Source organism: Platichthys flesus, chromosome 22, assembly GCF_949316205.1.
Source record: "Platichthys flesus chromosome 22, fPlaFle2.1, whole genome shotgun sequence".
Taxonomy (NCBI): domain Eukaryota; kingdom Metazoa; phylum Chordata; class Actinopteri; order Pleuronectiformes; family Pleuronectidae; genus Platichthys; species Platichthys flesus.
Window position 1 is genome coordinate 12,579,770 of NC_084966.1, and position 21,166 is coordinate 12,600,935.

A 21,166-nucleotide genomic window follows, 5' to 3' on the forward strand; every position below is an offset into this window, starting at 1 on the left:
CTAAACCATGTCAAACTGTGTCAAATTGGTCTCAAGATATTGATAATGTAGGCATAACATTATTGTGACTTTTCAGCATGCAGATTGTTAATGGCGTGGCATCAAAGTTCATCAGCTCACCATGACCTATGAAACCCATTTTAACAGAGTTACCCTGAACGCAGCATGAGACCGCTTTCGGTTTGTTACGTCTCACACTTGGATGTATTTCTCCTCATTCACTTTGCTAAACCATGTCAAACTGTGTCACATGGGTCTCAATATATTGATAATGTAGGCATAACATTGCTGTGAGTTTTCATCATGCGGATTATTCATAGCTTTGCAGCAGACTTCTTCAACTCGCCATGACAAACGAAGCTGCATTTAACACAGCTGCAAGTGAACGCCTCATGAGTTACGTCGTCACAAGCTGCGGAGCTGTGTATCACGAAGAACCGGAGAACGGTTGGCGAGTCTGGATGAGAGGACGGCGGCGGAGTAACTGTGGACGTTGTTCGCTCAGCAGGTTAGAGTGTGGGACTCAAAGGTTTTTGTCCCCTCTCCCGTTGTGTCTTTTCCTGTGTGAACTCTGCCGCTCTCAACAGCAGCACTGGCTATGAGCTAGCTCCTGCTAGCTCCGACGAAGCATCTCTCAACTGCTACGTAAGTTAAACGGACACTTCTGACTGACTGTGATGATAAGCAAAAGAGACACTGTGGATGTGTGATGTGTTGTACTGCATTTGTTTGATCTGTTTACTAATACTAGCTCTAATAAATACTGTATAAATTATATTTTGCTCCTGAATTGAACTGTGTTAAAGGGGTTCACATGGAAAATATATGTTCAATTATGTAAAGGGTGATTTTTGTTACTATTATACTAATGGAGATTTAGCACTTGCTACACATTGTAAGAGCAGCTGTTCAAAGGAGCACTACGTCTTTTAAGGCTCTTTATTCAGAGTCACGGTGTTGATGTCCTGTCACGTGTTACAGTGAAAAATAACCGTGTCTCCCACCTTCAGTATTTAAATCGTTAATCTCAGACAGACTTCACTGAATTCTTTTGTTAAATATGAGTAAGTCATAGCCTTGTACCTTTACTACAACAGACAGTGTCATACAGAGTTGTGGGCTTATATGCACTACCTATTTCCTAATCTGAAATGATTATGCTCTGATTAACTTTGAACTAATATTTTATTTTTACCATTTAAAAGTCTGTTAATTACTTAACCTGGCCCATGTATGACTTTACATATCTGTGTATTGGTTTCATGTTCCTCTAGAAGGTCCAACTTGACACACAACTTGAATCCAACCAGACTGAACACTGACTCCAGGTACAGACCTGATTTCATTACTTAAAAACAATCAAAGTATTGCACATAATACATAATGTATTAAATTATAATGCAATACTTTTAATGTGAAATAGCTCCATTAAAAACATTCATTGTCATGGTAGTGCACGTTTTAATCCAAAAGCATATTCAAATACACAGTTGAATATCCACAGAAAATAAGATTACACACTTTGTTCATATGTAACTCTTCCTCTACAATAATGACGATCACTTTCATGTTTCCTATCATTTTATTAGGGACAGACGAGCCTGAAGGACACAGCTGTGATGACCATGTTCTGTCTCTTATGGCAAAGCAGAAATATAAAACACTGGGTTCTTATCTAAAGTGTATCAAATCAGATCTCCACCATGTTGCTGCTGAGGACATCAGGTGCTGCAGTTCTTCATCTATGAAGAGAAAAAACGCACTGTTAAAGAATGTTTTGTGTTGTGTATAAAGCACAACAGATTTCAGATAGAACTGTTGTACTGTGGTCTTGGTTTATATCCTCATGGTGAAATGTACATATTTTAAGTCCCTTCTGATAAAAGTGCTGAAAGAAATACAACATTGTACAAATACATAAAATGTCTTTCTACCTCATCAGTACTATTCAAGGTGATAATCTCCCACAGACCTATTGATAACAGTCCAAATCAAGTCTTTCCACTTCTCTCAGTGTGAAAACATAATTCTATAATTAATTTGAGAACTGTTTACAACACTGATGTGTGGAGATTAAAATCATACCTAAACTGTCTAATTCACTGTAAAACTCCATGACATTCGCAGGCCATCTGTAGTTAAGGGAGCAACGCATGGAGTGATGTGTAGATTACTAGTTTGATGATGCATGAGGAGAGGCGGTGGTCGAGTGGCAGAAACTTGGACTATGGGCAGAGAAGGTCTCTGGTTCGTCTTTGGTTCGACTCCATGGAGAGACAACAAAAGTCGAACCTGGATTGATCTGTCCAAAAATCCAAGAGTCTCCCTACCCTCTCTAGTGCCCATGAGCAAGGCACCTCACTCCCCCAACATCTGCTCCCCCGAGCGCCGTACATGGTCGCTCACTGCTCTGTGTGTCCTGCACCAGATGGGTAAAAAGCAGCGATTAAATTTCCCTACCTGCATGAGTGTGCCTTTGCATGTCTGTGCATGTGTTTGGGATGAATAAATGGATTTTAATCTTAATCTTTTAATCTTAATCAGTTGTCTTCCAGTTGACCAGCATGAAGCTGCAGATCTCCACCATGTTGCTGCTGGGGACATCAGGAGCTGCATTAATGAGGAGCAGAAGCGTACTGTTATGAATGTTTTGTGTTGTTTATGAAGCACTACTTATTTCAGCTAGAACCGATGTACTAGGGTCTGGGTTTGTATCCTAATGGTTAAATGCACATACTTTAAATCGCTTTTGATAAAACGTGACAAAGAAATACAACATTGTACACATAGATAAAATGTCTTTCTACCTCATCTGTAATATTCAAGGTGATGATCTCCCACAGAGCTGTTGATAACAGTCCACATCAAGTCTCTCCACTTCCCATAGTGTGAAAACATAATTATATAATTAATTGGAGAAGTGTTTACAACACTGATGTGTGGACATTATAATGTTATCACTACTGTCTAATTCACTCTACAACTCCATGACAGACTAAATAAACGATGTGAAAATAGTAATGACGGATGTACCATCCTGTATCAGAATATTGGTGAAACAGTTACTATCACATGAAACGTACACGTGTAGCGTATTGATAGTAACTCATTAAAAAAAATAATGTCACAACCAAAACAAGACTGTGGAGTTATCTTGCTTCAATCTGTTCATTAGACGTGATAAATAAACGGTAACTTTTATAACAATTACATATTACAAAAAACTTGAGGCATGTAAGCATATGATGATAGATAAAGCAATAGGTTATGTTGGATAGTTTCAAGGTTACTTACCTCTAGTTCAGCACCAGCGGCTGGCCAGAAGAAGTGGAGCGATCTTCCTTGCCGCACAGGGCAAACGCAGGCAATGTGGAGACGAGCGCTTGGTCATCGAACGTTCTCTCTTCCCCGACCGCAACAGACTTGAAATTGCCTGTGCTCGGGCCCGTTAGTGCTACAACGTAGCCCTAGTATTATTATTATTTTTCTTCGCTCAGTGAATTGGCTTTTTGAGGGCTTTAACATGCTCAAAAAGTTTCTAAAGTGTACAGTAAATTACAAATGTGCGCAAGTTTACGTTTTCTGAAGTATTTTGAAAAGGGCGTGGCAAAATGGCTCAACAGCGCCACCTACGGAAAAGCCCCTCATTTAGCATTCACCGATCCTCAAAAAAAACATAGACTATTGTGTCTCATGACAAGATGCACAAAAAAGTCCATCAGTGCATTATGAATAACGCAGCAGGAAGCCCGCCAGTTTGACTTTAGTGGCCATTTCGGTCATATTCCATATTTTTTCTTTGATGTACTTGTCGTACAGCTTTCATCAGATCAACTTCAAATTTAGACGATCGTCATCACAACAAATTGGAGATCTAAAGTTATTGAAGGATTACGTTTTAGCAAAACCGTCTGACCGTGGTGTGGCGTTAAAGTTTGATGAAACGCCATCAAAACACAAGCTTCCATATTTCAGACATATTTTGTCCAATTGAGTCCAAACTAGACACATACGACAAGAATCGCGACCAGAAGACATCGGTGCAGAAATTGTGACTTACAATCACAGCGCCCCCTGGGGGCAACAGGAAATGTCTTGTTTTTAAGACGTGTTATGTTTTTATGTACTACTCGGAGAGCTTTAATCAATCAACTTAAAAATTAGATGAGACTCTACAAAACAAGATGAAGATCTAAAGTTATCAATATTTAAACTTTTCATCACACCGTGTGACCGTGGTGAGGTCTCAAAGTTCGACTAAACGCCAATATAAGCAAGCTTCTGTAACTTAGACATATTTTGTCCAATCGACTCCAAACTACACAAATAAGACAAGAGTCGCGACCGGAAGACATCTACCTAGAAATCATGACTTAAAAGGAAAGCGCCCCCTGGTGGCATCAGGAAATGTCTTGTTTGTGTACATCGTGCGCTTTGATTTATTTGTCGGAGAGCTTTCATCACATCAATTTAAAATTTAGACGGGTGGCATCACAACAAGATGGAGATCTAAAGTTATCAAAGAAACAACTTTTCGACACACCGTCTGACTGTGGCGGGGCGTCAAATCAGCTCACCATGACACACGAAACCGCTTAAAGGGGACATATTCGCTTTAAAGGGGACGTATTATTTCCATTTCAACACAGTTGATATGGTTCCTTGGGGTCTTAATGAAATGTCTGTAAAATATTTTGGTAAAAATACCCCAAGGATAATTTAAAACAGCACCTTTTTACTCTGTCTAAAACAGACCTCCTCAGATCAACCCGCCCCCATCTTACCCCACCCCCTTTCACCCCTCTCATCCCTCCCCCTTCTCACCCCTCCCCCCTCTCATGGAGGTGTAGGACATGTGCTTGAATGTGTTCTCACTACAGAATGCATTCAACATCTATAGGGCAGATTATGGGCCTCGTGAAAATTTACGTAATCTGGGGTATTTGGAAATGGGTGTGGCAAAATGGCTCAACAGCGCCACCAACGGTGCTTTCCCTCATTTACGGAGAAACACCTCATTTAGCATTCACTGATCCGCACGAAATTGAAGACAGTTGTGTATCATCACCAGATGCACAAAAAACGCGCCGGAGCAATATGAAAAACGCAACAGGAAGCACGCCATTTTCGATTTCGTGGCCATTTTGGTCATATTCCATAATCTTTTACTTTGATATACTTCTCGTACAGCTTTCATCACATCAACTGAAAATTTAGACGAGCGTCATCACAACAAGATGGAGATCTAAAGTTATCAAAGAAACAACTTTTCGTCACACTGTCTGACTGTGGCGGGGCGTCACATCAGCTCGCCATGACACACGAAAACGCTTTAACTTCCGTGTTCATGGGTCCATCTCCCTCAAACTACATGTGTGTATCATCAGCCCCCCTCCCTTGAAGATATTCAGATGGTTTTAAAGAATGGGCGTGGCAAAATGGCTCAACAGCGCCACCAACGGAGCTTCCCCTCATTTATGGAGAAACACCTCATTTAGAATTCACTGATCCTCAAGAAATTGAAGACAGTTGTGTATCATCACCAGATGCACAAAAAACGCGCTCGGAGCAATTTGAAAAACGCAACAGGAACCCCGCCATTTTCTATTTGGACCATATTCCATGTTTTTTATTTTCAAGTACTTCTTGGAGAGCTTTCATCAGATCAACTGAAAATTTAGACGAGTGTCATCACAACAAGATGGAGATCTAAAGTTATTGAAAGATCAATTTTTCGCCACACCGTGTGACCGTGGCGAGGCGTCAAAATGTGACTAAACGCCATCAAAACACAAGCTTCTGTATCTTGGACATATTTGGTCCAATCGAGTTCAAACTACACATGTAAGACAAGAAGCGCGACCTGATGACATCAACAAAGACACCATGACTTAAAATCATAGCGCCACCTGCTGGCTACAGGAAGTGAAGCGTTTATATCGCAGCAGTGCGCAAATGCATGCAACGCTGAGACGAGCGCTTGGTCATCGAACGTTCTCTCTTCCCCGACCGCAACAGACTTGAAATTGCCTGTGCTCGGGCCCGTTAGTGCTACAACGTAGCCCTAGTTAGGGCCCGAGCACCGAATGGTGAGAGGCCCTATTGAATCTGTAAGGATTTTTATTATTATTATTAGGGCCCGAGCACCGAAATCGGTGGGAGGCCCTATTGAAATTGAAATGATTATTATTATTATTATTATTATTTTTCTTAGCTTAAATGAATTGGCTTTTTGAGGGCTTTAATGTGCTCAAAAAGTTGTAGGAGTTTGCAGTAAATTCGAAGGCGGCGTAAAATTACGTATTCTGGAGTATTTTGAAAAGGGCGTGGCAAAATGGCTCAAGAGCGCCACCTACGGAAAAGCCCCTCATTTAGCATTCACCGATCCTCAAAAAAAACAAAGATTATTGTGTATCATGACTAGATGCACAAAAAAGTCCATCAGTGCATTATGAATAACGCAACAGGAAGCCCGCCAGTTTGACTTTAGTGGCCATTTTGGTCATATTCCATATTTTTTCTTTGATGTACTTGTCGTACAGCTTTCATCAGATCAACTTCAAATTTAGACGATCGTCATCACAACAAATTGGAGATCTAAAGTTATTGAAGGATTACGTTTTAGCAAAACCGTCTGACCGTGGTGTGGCGTTAAAGTTTGATGAAACGCCATCAAAACACAAGCTTCCATATTTCATACATATTTTGTCCAATTGAGTCCAAACTAGACACATTCGACAAGAGTCGCCACCAGAAGACATGGGTGCAGAAATTGTGACTTACAATCACAGCGCCCCCTGGTGGTAACGCGAAATGTCTTGTTTTGGTACGTGTTATGTTTTTATGTACTACTCAGACAGCTTTCATCAGATCAACTTAAAAATTAGATGAGACTCTACAAAACAAGATGAAGATCTAAAGTTATCAGAATTTAAACTTTTCATCATACCGTGTGACCGTGGTGAGGTCTTAAAGTTCGACTAAACGCCAATATAAGCGAGCTTCTGTAACTTAGACATATTTTGTCCAATCGACTCCAAACTACACATATAAGACAAGAGTCGCGACCGGAAGACATCTACCTAGAAATCATGACTTAAAAGGAAAGCGCCCCCTGGTGGCATCAGGAAATGTCTTGTTTTGGTCATCTTACTCTTTGATGTATTTCCCTCCAGCCACTTTACTAAACCATGTCAAACTGTGTCAAATTGGTCTCAAGATATTGATAATGTAGGCATAACATTATTGTGACTTTTCATCATGCAGATTGTTAATGGCGTGGCATCAAAGTTCATCAGCTCACCATGACCAATGAATCCCATTTTAACAGAGTTACCCTGAACGCAGCATGAGACCGCTTTCGGTTTGTTACGTCTCACACTTGGATGAATTTCTCCTCATTCACTTTGCTAAACCATGTCAAACTGTGTCACATGGGTCTCAATATATTGATAATGTAGGCATAACATTGCTGTGAGTTTTCATCATGCGGATTATTCATAGCTTTGCAGCAGACTTCTTCAACTCGCCATGACAAACGAAGCTGCATTTAACACAGCTGCAAGTGAACGCCTCATGAGACTCTGAAAGAAGTTACGTCGTCACAAGCTGCGGAGCTGTGTATCACGAAGAACCGGAGAACGGTTGGCGAGTCTGGATGAGAGGACGGCGGCGGAGTCACTGTGGACGTTGTTCGCTCAGCAGGTTAGAGTGTGGGACTCAAAGGTTTTTGTCCCCTCTCCCGTTGTGTCTTTTCCTGTGTGAACTCTGCCGCTCTCAACAGCAGCACTGGCTATGAGCTAGCTCCTGCTAGCTTCAACGAAGCATCTCTCAACTGCTACGTAAGTTAAACGGACACTTCTGACTGACTGTGATGATAAGCAAAAGAGACACTGTGGATGTGTGATGTGTTGTACTGCATTTGTTTGATCTGTTTACTAATACTAGCTCTAATAAATACTGTATAAATTATATTTTGCTCCTGAATTGAACTGTGTTAAAGGGGTTCACATGGAAAATATATGTTCAATTATGTAAAGGGTGATTTTTGTTACTATTATACTAATGGAGATTTAGCACTTGCTACACATTGTAAGAGCAGCTGTTCAAAGGAGCACTACGTCTTTTAAGGCTCTTTATTCAGAGTCACGGTGTTGATGTCCTGTCACGTGTTACAGTGAAAAATAACCGTGTCTCCCACCTTCAGTATTTAAATCGTTAATCTCAGACTGACTTCACTGAATTCTTTTGTTAAATATGAGTAAGTCATAGCCTTGTACCTTTACTAGAACAGACAGTGTCATACAGAGTTGTGGGCTTATATGCACTACCTATTTCCTAATCTGAAATGATTATGCTCTGATTAACTTTGAACTAATATTTTATTTTTACCATTTAAAAGTCTGTTAATTACTTAACCTGGCCCATGTATGACTTTACATATCTGTGTATTGGTTTCATGTTCCTCTAGAAGGTCCAACTTGACACACAACTTGAATCCAACCAGACTGAACACTGACTCCAGGTACAGACCTGATTTCATTACTTAAAAACAATCAAAGTATTGCACATAATACATAATGTATTAAATTATAATGCAATACTTTTAATGTGAAATAGCTCCATTAAAAACATTCATTGTCATGGTAGTGCACGTTTTAATCCAAAAGCATATTCAAATACACAGTTGAATATCCACAGAAAATAAGATTACACACTTTGTTCATATGTAACTCTTCCTCTACAATAATGACGATCACTTTCATGTTTCCTATCATTTTATTAGGGACAGACGAGCCTGAAGGACACAGCTGTGATGACCATGTTCTGTCTCTTATGGCAAAGCAGAAATATAAAACACTGGGTTCTTATCTAAAGTGTATCAAATCAGATCTCCACCATGTTGCTGCTGAGGACATCAGGTGCTGCAGTTCTTCATCTATGAAGAGAAAAAACGCACTGTTAAAGAATGTTTTGTGTTGTGTATAAAGCACAACAGATTTCAGATAGAACTGTTGTACTGTGGTCTTGGTTTATATCCTCATGGTGAAATGTACATATTTTAAGTCCCTTCTGATAAAAGTGCTGAAAGAAATACAACATTGTACAAATACATAAAATGTCTTTCTACCTCATCAGTACTATTCAAGGTGATAATCTCCCACAGACCTATTGATAACAGTCCAAATCAAGTCTTTCCACTTCTCTCAGTGTGAAAACATAATTCTATAATTAATTTGAGAACTGTTTACAACACTGATGTGTGGAGATTAAAATCATACCTAAACTGTCTAATTCACTGTAAAACTCCATGACATTCGCAGGCCATCTGTAGTTAAGGGAGCAACGCATGGAGTGATGTGTAGATTACTAGTTTGATGATGCATGAGGAGAGGCGGTGGTCGAGTGGCAGAAACTTGGACTATGGGCAGAGAAGGTCTCTGGTTCGTCTTTGGTTCGACTCCATGGAGAGACAACAAAAGTCGAACCTGGATTGATCTGTCCAAAAATCCAAGAGTCTCCCTACCCTCTCTAGTGCCCATGAGCAAGGCACCTCACTCCCCCAACATCTGCTCCCCCGAGCGCCGTACATGGTCGCTCACTGCTCTGTGTGTCCTGCACCAGATGGGTAAAAAGCAGCGATTAAATTTCCCTACCTGCATGAGTGTGCCTTTGCATGTCTGTGCATGTGTTTGGGATGAATAAATGGATTTTAATCTTAATCTTTTAATCTTAATCAGTTGTCTTCCAGTTGACCAGCATGAAGCTGCAGATCTCCACCATGTTGCTGCTGGGGACATCAGGAGCTGCATTAATGAGGAGCAGAAGCGTACTGTTATGAATGTTTTGTGTTGTTTATGAAGCACTACTTATTTCAGCTAGAACCGATGTACTAGGGTCTGGGTTTGTGTCCTAATGGTTAAATGCACATACTTTAAATCGCTTTTGATAAAACGTGACAAAGAAATACAACATTGTACACATAGATAAAATGTCTTTCTACCTCATCTGTAATATTCAAGGTGATGATCTCCCACAGAGCTGTTGATAACAGTCCACATCAAGTCTCTCCACTTCCCTCAGTGTGAAAACATAATTATATAATTAATTGGAGAAGTGTTTACAACACTGATGTGTGGACATTATAATGTTATCACTACTGTCTAATTCACTCTACAACTCCATGACAGACTAAATAAACAATGTGAAAATAGTAATGGCGGATATACCATCCTGTATCAGAATATTGGTGAAACAGTTACTATCACATGAAACGTACACGTGTAGCGTATTGATAGTAACTCATTAAAAAAAATAATGTCACAACCAAAACAAGACTGTCGAGTTATCTTGCTTCAATCTGTTCATTAGACGTGATAAATAAACGGTAACTTTTATAACAATTACATATTACAAAAAACTTGAGGCATGTAAGCATATGATGATAGATAAAGCAATAGGTTATGTTGGATAGTTTGAAGGTTACTTACCTCTAGTTCAGCACCAGCGGCTGGCCAGAAGAAGTGGAGCGATCTTCCTTGCCGCACAGGGCAAACGCAGGCAATGTGGAGACGAGCGCTTGGTCATCGAACGTTCTCTCTTCCCCGACCGCAACAGACTTGAAATTGCCTGTGCTCGGGCCCGTTAGTGCTACAACGTAGCCCTAGTTATTATTATTATTTCCCTTTGGGGGGCTTTTTCAGGGTCTAGACATGCTCAAAAAGTTATGAAACTTTGCAGGAAATTCAAGGTCTGCGGATATTTTAGTATTCTGGAGTAATTGGAATTGGGCGTGGCAAAATGGCTCTACAGCGCCCCCTGGAACCAGCCCCTAGGTTTCCACATAACGGATTTTCATCAAAATCTGGATATAGGTGTATCGTGACCAGTCATGAAAAAAAGTCTCATGGAGCATTATGAAAAACGCAACAGGAAGTCCGCCATTTTGCTTTTAGTGGCCATTTTGGCAATATCCCACATTTTTACTTTTACGTACTTGTCCCAGGGCTTTCATCAGATCAACTTCAAATTCAGATGAGTGTCATCACAACAAGATGGAGATAAAAAATGATTGAGGGATTTTTTTTTTATCACACCGTGTGACCGTGGCATGGCGTTAAAAATTGGTTACACGCCATCAAAACACGGGCATCTGTATCTCGGACATACATGTTCCAATCAAGTCCAAACTAGACATGTAAGACAATAGTCCCCGCCTGATGACATCTATGCATAAATGATGACTTAAAACCGCAGCGCCCCCTGGTGGCAACAGGAAATGTCTTGTTTTTTGCTTGTCTTACACTTGGATGAATTTCTCCTCATCCACTGACCTCAACCATGTCAAACTGTATCAAATGGGTCCCAAGACATTGACAATGAAGACATAAGATTACCGTGACTTTTCGTCAAACGCCATATGAATGGCGTGGCATTAAAGTTCATCAACTCGCCGTGAAACACGAAATTGCTGTAACTTCAGTGTTCATGATTCTATCTCTCTCAAACTACATGTGTGTAACAACAGCCCCCCCCTGAAGATATTCATATGGTTTTAAGAAATGGGCGTGGCAAAAAAACTGACCAGCGCCCCCTATAGGGCAACCCCGGCACTACGATGGCCGACATTTATACAAATCTATCGGGACATGTGTCGTTTCATAACAAACAAAAAAATATCTTGGATAGGTATGCTTGACCAAACAGGGAGGCCGCCATTTTGGATTAAGTGGCCATTTTTTTTCCATATTCCACATTTTTACTTGATGCACTTGTCCCAGGGCTTTCATCAGATTAACTTCAAATTAAGATCAGTGCCATCACAACAAGATGGAGATAAAAAGTGATTAAGAGATTGACCTTTCGTCACACCGTGTGACCGTGGCGTGGCGTCTTGAGTTTGATTAAACGCCATCAAAACACGAGGTTCTGTATCTCGGACATACATTGTCCAATCGAGTCCAAACTAGACATGTAAGACAAGGGTGCCATCCTGATGACATCTACACAGAAATTATGACTTGAAATTACAGCGCCCCATGGTGGCTACAGGAAGTGACATGTTTTATACTTTGATGAACTGCTCCTGTGTGATTTACAATATACAGCTCAAATCAGATCAGTCAAGTCATTAGATCATGGTCAGAATTGTGACGTTTCCTCAAACCGTGTAAACATTGATGTGCGGCGAAGGATTTTCCTTCGCCAAAGGACACGATGTTATCATAACTCCACTGTGCATTGTCCTATCACTACAAAACTTCTGTCACATGGTCAGAGTCCAAGCCTGAACAGCTCTATGTGTCAATATTTCCTCAGTGTCATAGCGCCACCTACTGATTCGCAAGGAAACAGGAAGTACTTTGTAAATCCACTCTGCATTATCCAACCGGCTCCAAACTACTGACCTATGATCACAATACTGATCTGAACAGCTCCACATATAAATATTAGTTCAGGGTCATAGCGCCACCTACTGATCAGTGTGAAAATTAAGTTGCGGAAACATTGTCCAATTGACACAAAATTTCTCACGCTACATCAGAGCGCCTACTTGAACAGATCTATATGTCTGTGCGTAATAATAGTGATGGCGCCACCTACTTTCAAACCTACTGCCGCAGAGCGCAAAACGCATGCAACGTGGAGAAGTGCATGCTCGATCGATGATGTGCGCTTGGTCATCGATCGCTCTCTCCACCGACCGCAACAGGCTTCAACGTGCGGGTGCTCGGGCCCGCAAGTGCTACAACGTAGCCCTAGTTATTATTATTATTTCCCTTTGGGGGGCTTTTTCAGGGTCTAGACATGCTCAAAAAGTTATGAAACTTTGCAGGAAATTCAAGGTCTGCGGATATTTTAGTATTCTGGAGTAATTGGAATTGGGCGTGGCAAAATGGCTCTACAGCGCCCCCTGGAACCAGCCCCTAGGTTTCCACATAACGGATTTTCATCAAAATCTGGATATAGGTGTATCGTGACCAGTCATGAAAAAAAGTCTCATGGAGCATTATGAAAAACGCAACAGGAAGTCCGCCATTTTGCTTTTAGTGGCCATTTTGGCAATATCCCACATTTTTACTTTTACGTACTTGTCCCAGGGCTTTCATCAGATCAACTTCAAATTCAGATGAGTGTCATCACAACAAGATGGAGATAAAAAATGATTGAGGGATTTTTTTTTTATCACACCGTGTGACCGTGGCATGGCGTTAAAAATTGGTTACACGCCATCAAAACACGGGCATCTGTATCTCGGACATACATGTTCCAATCAAGTCCAAACTAGACATGTAAGACAATAGTCCCCGCCTGATGACATCTATGCATAAATGATGACTTAAAACCGCAGCGCCCCCTGGTGGCAACAGGAAATGTCTTGTTTTTTGCTTGTCTTACACTTGGATGAATTTCTCCTCATCCACTGACCTCAACCATGTCAAACTGTATCAAATGGGTCCCAAGACATTGACAATGAAGACATAAGATTACCGTGACTTTTCGTCAAACGCCATATGAATGGCGTGGCATTAAAGTTCATCAACTCGCCGTGAAACACGAAATTGCTGTAACTTCAGTGTTCATGATTCTATCTCTCTCAAACTACATGTGTGTAACAACAGCCCCCCCCTGAAGATATTCATATGGTTTTAAGAAATGGGCGTGGCAAAAAAACTGACCAGCGCCCCCTATAGGGCAACCCCGGCACTACGATGGCCGACATTTATACAAATCTATCGGGACATGTGTCGTTTCATAACAAACAAAAAAATATCTTGGATAGGTATGCTTGACCAAACAGGGAGGCCGCCATTTTGGATTAAGTGGCCATTTTTTTTCCATATTCCACATTTTTACTTGATGCACTTGTCCCAGGGCTTTCATCAGATTAACTTCAAATTAAGATCAGTGCCATCACAACAAGATGGAGATAAAAAGTGATTAAGAGATTGACCTTTCGTCACACCGTGTGACCGTGGCGTGGCGTCTTGAGTTTGATTAAACGCCATCAAAACACAAGGTTCTGTATCTCGGACATACATTGTCCAATCGAGTCCAAACTAGACATGTAAGACAAGGGTGCCATCCTGATGACATCTACACAGAAATTATGACTTGAAATCACAGCGCCCCCTGGTGGCAACATGAAGTGACATGTTTTATACTTTGATGAACTGCTCCTGGCTGATTTACAATATATAGCTCAAATCAGCTCAGTCAAGTCATTAGATCATGGTCAGAATTGTGACGTTTCCTCAAACCGTGTAAACATTGATGTGCGGCGAAGGATTTTCCTTCGCCAAAGGACACGATGTTATCATAACTCCACTGTGCATTGTCCTATCACTACAAAACTTCTGTCACATGGTCAGAGTCCAAGCCTGAACAGCTCTATGTGTCAATATTTCCTCAGTGTCATAGCGCCACCTACTGATTCGCCAGGAAACAGGAAGTACTTTGTTAATCCACTCTGCATTATCCAACCGGCTCCAAACTACTGACCTATGATCACAATCCTGAATAGAACAGCTCCATATATGAATATTAGTTCAGGATCATAGCGCCACCTATTGATCAGTGTGAAAATTAAGTTGTGTTAACATTGTCCAATTGACACAAAATTTCTCACGCTACATCAGAGCGCCTACTTGAACAGATCTATATGTCTGTGCGTAATAATAGTGATGGCGCCACCTACTGGCAAACCTACTGCCGCAGAGCGCAAAACGCATGCAACGTGGAGAAGTGCATGCTCGATCGATGATGTGCGCTTGGTCATCGATCGCTCTCTCCACCGACCGCAACAGGCTTCAACGTGCGGGTGCTCGGGCCCGCAAGTGCTACAACGTAGCCCTAGTTATTAGGGCCCGAGCACCGAATGGTGAGAGGCCCTATTGAATCTGTAAGGATTTTTATTATTATTATTATTATTTCCCTTTGGGGGGCTTTTTCAGGGTCTAGACATGCTCAAAAAGTTATGAAACTTTGCAGGAAATTCAAGGTCTGCGGATATTTTAGTATTCTGGAGTAATTGGAATTGGGCGTGGCAAAATGGCTCTACAGCGCCCCCTGGAACCAGCCCCTAGGTTTCCACATAACGGATTTTCATCAAAATCTGGATATAGGTGTATCGTGACCAGTCATGAAAAAAAGTCTCATGGAGCATTATGAAAAACGCAACAGGAAGTCCGCCATTTTGCTTTTAGTGGCCATTTTGGCAATATCCCACATTTTTACTTTTACGTACTTGTCCCAGGGCTTTCATCAGATCAACTTCAAATTCAGATGAGTGTCATCACAACAAGATGGAGATAAAAAATGATTGAGGGATTTTTTTTTTATCACACCGTGTGACCGTGGCATGGCGTTAAAAATTGGTTACACGCCATCAAAACACGGGCATCTGTATCTCGGACATACATGTTCCAATCAAGTCCAAACTAGACATGTAAGACAATAGTCCCCGCCTGATGACATCTATGCATAAATGATGACTTAAAACCGCAGCGCCCCCTGGTGGCAACAGGAAATGTCTTGTTTTTTGCTTGTCTTACACTTGGATGAATTTCTCCTCATCCACTGACCTCAACCATGTCAAACTGTATCAAATGGGTCCCAAGACATTGACAATGAAGACATAAGATTACCGTGACTTTTCGTCAAACGCCATATGAATGGCGTGGCATTAAAGTTCATCAACTCGCCGTGAAACACGAAATTGCTGTAACTTCAGTGTTCATGATTCTATCTCTCTCAAACTACATGTGTGTAACAACAGCCCCCCCCTGAAGATATTCATATGGTTTTAAGAAATGGGCGTGGCAAAAAAACTGACCAGCGCCCCCTATAGGGCAACCCCGGCACTACGATGGCCGACATTTATACAAATCTATCGGGACATGTGTCGTTTCATAACAAACAAAAAAATATCTTGGATAGGTATGCTTGACCAAACAGGGAGGCCGCCATTTTGGATTAAGTGGCCATTTTTTTTCCATATTCCACATTTTTACTTGATGCACTTGTCCCAGGGCTTTCATCAGATTAACTTCAAATTAAGATCAGTGCCATCACAACAAGATGGAGATAAAAAGTGATTAAGAGATTGACCTTTCGTCACACCGTGTGACCGTGGCGTGGCGTCTTGAGTTTGATTAAACGCCATCAAAACACGAGGTTCTGTATCTCGGACATACATTGTCCAATCGAGTCCAAACTAGACATGTAAGACAAGGGTGCCATCCTGATGACATCTACACAGAAATTATGACTTGAAATTACAGCGCCCCATGGTGGCTACAGGAAGTGACATGTTTTATACTTTGATGAACTGCTCCTGTGTGATTTACAATATACAGCTCAAATCAGATCAGTCAAGTCATTAGATCATGGTCAGAATTGTGACGTTTCCTCAAACCGTGTAAACATTGATGTGCGGCGAAGGATTTTCCTTCGCCAAAGGACACGATGTTATCATAACTCCACTGTGCATTGTCCTATCACTACAAAACTTCTGTCACATGGTCAGAGTCCAAGCCTGAACAGCTCTATGTGTCAATATTTCCTCAGTGTCATAGCGCCACCTACTGATTCGCAAGGAAACAGGAAGTACTTTGTAAATCCACTCTGCATTATCCAACCGGCTCCAAACTACTGACCTATGATCACAATACTGATCTGAACAGCTCCACATATAAATATTAGTTCAGGGTCATAGCGCCACCTACTGATCAGTGTGAAAATTAAGTTGCGGAAACATTGTCCAATTGACACAAAATTTCTCACGCTACATCAGAGCGCCTACTTGAACAGATCTATATGTCTGTGCGTAATAATAGTGATGGCGCCACCTACTTTCAAACCTACTGCCGCAGAGCGCAAAACGCATGCAACGTGGAGAAGTGCATGCTCGATCGATGATGTGCGCTTGGTCATCGATCGCTCTCTCCACCGACCGCAACAGGCTTCAACGTGCGGGTGCTCGGGCCCGCAAGTGCTACAACGTAGCCCTAGTTATTATTATTATTTCCCTTTGGGGGGCTTTTTCAGGGTCTAGACATGCTCAAAAAGTTATGAAACTTAGCAGGAAATTCAAGGTCTGCGGATATTTTAGTATTCTGGAGTAATTGGAATTGGGCGTGGCAAAATGGCTCTACAGCGCCCCCTGGAACCAGCCCCTAGGTTTCCACATAACGGATTTTCATCAAAATCTGGATATAGGTGTATCGTGACCAGTCATGAAAAAAAGTCTCATGGAGCATTATGAAAAACGCAACAGGAAGTCCGCCATTTTGCTTTTAGTGGCCATTTTGGCAATATCCCACATTTTTACTTTTACGTACTTGTCCCAGGGCTTTCATCAGATCAACTTCAAATTCAGATGAGTGTCATCACAACAAGATGGAGATAAAAAATGATTGAGGGATTTTTTTTTTATCACACCGTGTGACCGTGGCATGGCGTTAAAAATTGGTTACACGCCATCAAAACACGGGCATCTGTATCTCGGACATACATGTTCCAATCAAGTCCAAACTAGACATGTAAGACAATAGTCCCCGCCTGATGACATCTATGCATAAATGATGACTTAAAACCGCAGCGCCCCCTGGTGGCAACAGGAAATGTCTTGTTTTTTGCTTGTCTTACACTTGGATGAATTTCTCCTCATCCACTGACCTCAACCATGTCAAACTGTATCAAATGGGTCCCAAGACATTGACAATGAAGACATAAGATTACCGTGACTTTTCGTCAAACGCCATATGAATGGCGTGGCATTAAAGTTCATCAACTCGCCGTGAAACACGAAATTGCTGTAACTTCAGTGTTCATGATTCTATCTCTCTCAAACTACATGTGTGTAACAACAGCCCCCCCCTGAAGATATTCATATGGTTTTAAGAAATGGGCGTGGCAAAAAAACTGACCAGCGCCCCCTATAGGGCAACCCCGGCACTACGATGGCCGACATTTATACAAATCTATCGGGACATGTGTCGTTTCATAACAAACAAAAAAATATCTTGGATAGGTATGCTTGACCAAACAGGGAGGCCGCCATTTTGGATTAAGTGGCCATTTTTTTTCCATATTCCACATTTTTACTTGATGCACTTGTCCCAGGGCTTTCATCAGATTAACTTCAAATTAAGATCAGTGCCATCACAACAAGATGGAGATAAAAAGTGATTAAGAGATTGACCTTTCGTCACACCGTGTGACCGTGGCGTGGCGTCTTGAGTTTGATTAAACGCCATCAAAACACAAGGTTCTGTATCTCGGACATACATTGTCCAATCGAGTCCAAACTAGACATGTAAGACAAGGGTGCCATCCTGATGACATCTACACAGAAATTATGACTTGAAATCACAGCGCCCCCTGGTGGCAACATGAAGTGACATGTTTTATACTTTGATGAACTGCTCCTGGCTGATTTACAATATATAGCTCAAATCAGCTCAGTCAAGTCATTAGATCATGGTCAGAATTGTGACGTTTCCTCAAACCGTGTAAACATTGATGTGCGGCGAAGGATTTTCCTTCGCCAAAGGACACGATGTTATCATAACTCCACTGTGCATTGTCCTATCACTACAAAACTTCTGTCACATGGTCAGAGTCCAAGCCTGAACAGCTCTATGTGTCAATATTTCCTCAGTGTCATAGCGCCACCTACTGATTCGCCAGGAAACAGGAAGTACTTTGTTAATCCACTCTGCATTATCCAACCGGCTCCAAACTACTGACCTATGATCACAATCCTGAATAGAACAGCTCCATATATGAATATTAGTTCAGGATCATAGCGCCACCTATTGATCAGTGTGAAAATTAAGTTGTGTTAACATTGTCCAATTGACACAAAATTTCTCACGCTACATCAGAGCGCCTACTTGAACAGATCTATATGTCTGTGCGTAATAATAGTGATGGCGCCACCTACTGGCAAACCTACTGCCGCAGAGCGCAAAACGCATGCAACGTGGAGAAGTGCATGCTCGATCGATGATGTGCGCTTGGTCATCGATCGCTCTCTCCACCGACCGCAACAGGCTTCAACGTGCGGGTGCTCGGGCCCGCAAGTGCTACAACGTAGCCCTAGTTATTAGGGCCCGAGCACCGAATGGTGAGAGGCCCTATTGAATCTGTAAGGATTTTTATTATTATTATTATTATTTCCCTTTGGGGGGCTTTTTCAGGGTCTAGACATGCTCAAAAAGTTATGAAACTTTGCAGGAAATTCAAGGTCTGCGGATATTTTAGTATTCTGGAGTAATTGGAATTGGGCGTGGCAAAATGGCTCTACAGCGCCCCCTGGAACCAGCCCCTAGGTTTCCACATAACGGATTTTCATCAAAATCTGGATATAGGTGTATCGTGACCAGTCATGAAAAAAAGTCTCATGGAGCATTATGAAAAACGCAACAGGAAGTCCGCCATTTTGCTTTTAGTGGCCATTTTGGCAATATCCCACATTTTTACTTTTACGTACTTGTCCCAGGGCTTTCATCAGATCAACTTCAAATTCAGATGAGTGTCATCACAACAAGATGGAGATAAAAAGTGATTGAGGGATTTTTTTTTTATCACACCGTGTGACCGTGGCATGGCGTTAAAAATTGGTTACACGCCATCAAAACACGGGCATCTGTATCTCGGACATACATGTTCCAATCAAGTCCAAACTAGACATGTAAGACAATAGTCCCCGCCTGATGACATCTATGCATAAATGATGACTTAAAACCGCAGCGCCCCCTGGTGGCAACAGGAAATGTCTTGTTTTTTGCTTGTCTTACACTTGGATGAATTTCTCCTCATCCACTGACCTCAACCATGTCAAACTGTATCAAATGGGTCCCAAGACATTGACAATGAAGACATAAGATTACCGTGACTTTTCGTCAAACGCCATATGAATGGCGTGGCATTAAAGTTCATCAACTCGCCGTGAAACACGAAATTGCTGTAACTTCAGTGTTCATGATTCTATCTCTCTCAAACTACATGTGTGTAACAACAGCCCCCCCCTGAAGATATTCATATGGTTTTAAGAAATGGGCGTGGCAAAAAAACTGACCAGCGCCCCCTATAGGGCAACCCCGGCACTACGATGGCCGACATTTATACAAATCTATCGGGACATGTGTCGTTTCATAACAAACAAAAAAATATCTTGGATAGGTATGCTTGACCAAACAGGGAGGCCGCCATTTTGGATTAAGTGGCCATTTTTTTTCCATATTCCACATTTTTACTTGATGCACTTGTCCCAGGGCTTTCATCAGATTAACTTCAAATTAAGATCAGTGCCATCACAACAAGATGGAGATAAAAAGTGATTAAGAGATTGACCTTTCGTCAAACCGTGTGACCGTGGCGTGGCGTCTTGAGTTTGATTAAACGCCATCAAAACACGAGGTTCTGTATCTCGGACATACATTGTCCAATCGAGTCCAAACTAGACATGTAAGACAAGGGTGCCATCCTGATGACATCTAAACAGAAATTATGACTTGAAATTACAGCGCCCCCTGGTGGCTACAGGAAGTGACATGTTTTATACTTTGATGAACTGCTCCTGGCTGATTTACAATATACAGCTCAAATCAGATCAGTCAAGTCATTAGATCATGGTCAGAATTGTGACGTTTCCTCAAACCGTGTAAACATTGATGTGCGGCGAAGGATTTTCCTTCGCCAAAGGACACGATGTTATCATAACTCCACTGTGCATTGTCCTATCACTACAAAACTTCTGTCACATGGTCAGAGTCCAAGCCTGAACAGCTCTATGTGTCAGTATTTCCTCAGTGTCATAGCGCCACCTACTGATTCGCCAGGAAACAGGAAGTACTTTGTTAATCCACTCTGCATTATCCAACCGGCTCCAAACTACTGACCTATGATCACAATACTGATCTGAACAGCTCCACATATAAATATTAGTTCAGGGTCATAGCGCCACCTACTGATCAGTGTGAAAATTAAGTTGTGTTAACATTGTCCAATTGACACAAAATTGCTCACGCTACATCAGAGCGCCTACATGAACAGATATATATGTCTGTGCGTAATAATAGTGATGGCGCCACCTACTGGCAAACCTACTGCCGCAGAGCGCAAAACGCATGCAACGTGGAGAAGTGCATGCTCGATC

At 41.6% G+C, this 21,166-nt stretch overlaps 1 protein-coding gene and 2 long non-coding RNA genes across 3 annotated transcripts in view; all 3 read left to right on the forward strand.

Annotated features, from left to right (window-relative positions):
- LOC133933466 (histone H4-like) overlaps positions 1–21,166 on the forward strand; it is a 744,890-nt gene that overhangs the window by 42,957 nt on the left and 680,767 nt on the right. The window lies entirely within an intron of this gene.
- Positions 477–2,986, forward strand: LOC133933580 (uncharacterized). Its single transcript, XR_009912077.1, has 3 exons — positions 477–645; positions 1,275–1,328; positions 1,590–2,986. It is a non-coding gene; the product is annotated as an uncharacterized LOC133933580 (long non-coding RNA).
- LOC133933576 (uncharacterized) lies at positions 7,624–10,335 on the forward strand. The gene is made up of 3 exons (XR_009912073.1): positions 7,624–7,841; positions 8,471–8,524; positions 8,786–10,335. It is a non-coding gene; the product is annotated as an uncharacterized LOC133933576 (long non-coding RNA).